The following is a 3,856-nucleotide window of genomic DNA, read 5'->3' on the forward strand; positions in this document are numbered from 1 at the left end:
CCACTCTTGACTTTGGGACCATCTTCAATTTTGTGGAAAAATGTAGTTAGCAAGTTACTCAGGCCACGAGACACCCGATAACGTAACTAATTCCGAGAAGGAAGGGTAAAAAGTTCTATTTTTGCTTAGTTCTTGGTCTGTGGTCATTTGTGCATGGGATTGTTGGTTTAAGACCAATGCAGCTACTTTGTGTCAAAAATGTTCAGTGTGATGTAGCTAATATGTAACGTGCCTGTGTGGAAAACTAACCAGGATTCGGTTTTGAATAGTGAGATAGATTTTCGACAACAGAATCGCCGACCTAAGTTGCAGAGTGGTTATCACATCGCGCTACGATGTCAGGGGTCCCGGGTTCGAATCCCGGCATGGGTATTTGTGATTGTCTATTCATCAATTTCATCACATCATCATTCATCCTCATCTTCGCGATTAGCCAAAAGAGGCAGAAAAACGAAGTAAAATCAATCAATCAATCCACAAAATAATCGGATAATAGATGATAGGCACGGTCGTAGTCGAGGGTATACGACGGTAAATCTTCCTCACTAGCGTATACCTGCTGCTACAATACGTACGTTTCTTTTTATTTATTTATTTATTTATATAATGTGGCCATTATCCAGTGAGCTTATTGCTATCAAATTCTTCCGGTTTCATGGGATGGGGATCATGCTCTACTGTATCCCTTACCTTCAAATGCAATCCTAAAAACAAACGTTTCATATCTTTTAAAATGGCTTGTCTATTGTAATATGTCTCTTTTATGCCAATTATGGGTACATCATCATCAAAGAACGGATTTATATATAGTGAAGATGTGCTAAATATGTAAATACACATTTTGTTATGTTCACCAAAATATGGAGTTAAATATGGACTTGACGCTACACGAGCTACCTAAAATGCAGTACGCTTACAAAAACAACACAAAATATGAATAATGAAATTTTGTTGTAAGTGAACGAACGTACATTTCCTTCTCTTGTCTCTTAAAATGGATTTATATTGACTGAAACTGCGTTCAATATCGCAAGAAGTAATAGGAATGTATTTCAAAGATGTCAGTTATTCGCAAGAAATTCACCGAACTCTTTTGGTCACACGGGGAGATGTAGTTATTGCGCGAATATGGAATATATGTTGAAAAATATTCTGAAATATGGAAATAATATGTAAAAACAACTAAAATAAGTAAAATATGACCCAAAAATAATATATGTCAAAATATGTAAAATATGAACTGAATTGTTGGTGCTTACATGCCATGACGTGCAAAGATAATACAAAATATAATTGATTTCAGCTTCATACATAAATATGTAGTTACATATAAATCTGTTTCCTGATCATCATCATCATGAGTACTTTAGGCCTCCGCGATAGCGCAGTGGTAACGTCGTCGTCTTGTAGCAAGGGGTCCCGGGTTTGATACCTGGTGGAGGCATATGGTGGTTCCAATCCCACTTTAAACTGAAGGTTCAGTCCAGATTAGCCTTACTGTGCATAAAGTGGACTTAAAACACCAACTCAACCATTCAATCAGAGTATTTTATCATCAGTTGCTTTTTCTTTCCCCAGAAGTTAAGAAAAACTCAATATGCTGACCAAGGCAGAAATTTATTTTATTATAAAACATAAAATAAACGTAACGTTTCAATCTTCTAGCAAGGTCTTCTTCAGACTCTGCACCAGGTACAAATGTAACAAGGTACAAAACAGGACGATATATATACAAAAACGTTACTCCCCACCAGACTATTAGAAAGTTGTTCTGGAACATTCTAGCAGGTGGCTTTCCCTTGTCAACTGTACTTTCACCTAAAAGGCTAAACATATTTTCTTCCATCTAGAATGTGGTTGGACTCTTTATCTCACGCTCTTTTTCCTTCATTCTTCTCCCTTCTTCTCTCCTCTTTCTCTCTTGCCCTTTCCACTCTTTCTAACATCTCCTTCTATTCTTTGTTTCTCTTCAGTCCCCCATTCCAGTTCATTGTGTCTTCTTCACCTTTCTTCTCTATTTCCTTGGCCTCCTTTCATTTTCTCACTAGTATTCTCTTCTCCCTTTTTAACTGCTTAGCCTCATCTCGCTCTATGGCATGTCCTGTTTCTCTCGTGTGTTTAAATGTCGCATTTCTCTCTCTCTTAAGTCGTACATCATCCCTATGTTGTTTCAACCTGTCTTTCAGCCTCTTTTTCGTTTCTCCTATGTACACACTCTGACATTCTTTACATGTCACTTCGTAGATAGTGGATAATGAAGGAAAAAGAGCGTGAGATAAAGAGTCCAACCACACTCTATATAGAAGAAAATGTATTTAGCCTTTTAGGTGAAAGTACAGTTGACAAGGGAAAGCCACCTGCTAGAATGTTCCAGAACAACTTTCTAATAGTCTGGAGGGGAGTAATGTTTTTGTATATATATCGTCCTGTTTTGTACCTTGTTACATTTGTACTTGGTGCAGAGTCTGAAGAAGACCTTGCTAGAAGATTGAAACGTTACGTTTAGTTTATGTTTTATAATAAAATAAATTTCTGCCTTGGTCAGCATATTGAGTTTTTCATATCATGGAAACAAGGCTTAATGGTGTTATACCCAGAAGTTAAATGCCTTCATCCATATCTTTAATGGAAACATAATCAAATCCAAATTTAATGGAAACGTAGTCGCCACATAATGTTTTACGAAACTTAGCGTACACCGTGTGAACATTTTGGGACTACAGCACTGGTGAATGCAGCGAGATCGCTGTAATTTCGTTGCAAATATAGCTTATGTGCAGCCTACTTTTATGAGTGTAAACATTGATCTTATGCAATATTTTTGTAATTTTTTTTATGTTTGGTTTTGTTTTCTATCCTTGAAAATCTCTCAAGGACATTTCCCAAATTCTGTAAATGAAATTCTTCGTACCGAAGGCGAAGTCTGCGTGAACCGTTGCTCTTTCATTATTATTGTTGCCATTTCCGGTTTGCGCCAACATAAGATGTTGTCTGAGCGCAAATTTATTTTAGTGGTGATCTACCCTGATTAGAAGGGAAAAAATTAAGACCCCTTGTTCATATCGCTGTCCTAATTAACAACCTCTATTACAGATAACATTAGCCACAATTACAGGTTTTGTAGTTGTGTGCTTTTGCGTATGCGTGTGTGTGTGTACTTTGCCTCTAATTTTGCGCCATCATTCTCAATTTACCATCTACTGTACGGTGTTGCGATAACGTAAATGCCCCCTTCAGGACGAAGCATGTGGCAACAAGGCAATGTCAGTCCTCATTGAGGCGCGTACCAGCGAACAGCCTCAACGGTGCATGCTAAGTTGAAAATTCAAGCACATTATATTGAAAACCTCATATTTCCAACAACTTTCCTCTCTTTCCATTTTTCGCCATCTGCACTAATGACGCAGTTGTCCTATTGTGTCAGACTTTTGAAACACCCTGTATAAATCAGATTGTCAAAATTTGAATTATTATTATTTAATGGGTTTAGTCTGACACTATTTTGGATGCTACCGCTGAGTTCTAGCACAAACATAAGGTTTGATCCAAAACATGATCAAATAGCTGAAAGGGTTATTTTTAGACTTTTCGCTGCCATATTAGCCGCAACATCTGATATTATTTGATAAAGTGGATCTTTCTAATTTCTTATCATCATAATACAGTTATAAACTGCAAATTTGGTGAAAATAAGATGTCATGAATGATAAACAACTGCAATAAACTAACAGGTTTCAGGTATAAAATCCTCGTCATGACCGCCATTTTGAAGACGCCATTACAGACTAACGAGGGCTTAAAAACTTGTGGTCTGTGGCTTTTTAGGTTCGGGAATTAATGTAGTATCCGCCCCAAA

This window comes from Lepisma saccharinum, chromosome 19, assembly GCF_977018435.1.
Source record: "Lepisma saccharinum chromosome 19, izLepSacc3.1, whole genome shotgun sequence".
NCBI classification, from domain to species: domain Eukaryota; kingdom Metazoa; phylum Arthropoda; class Insecta; order Zygentoma; family Lepismatidae; genus Lepisma; species Lepisma saccharinum.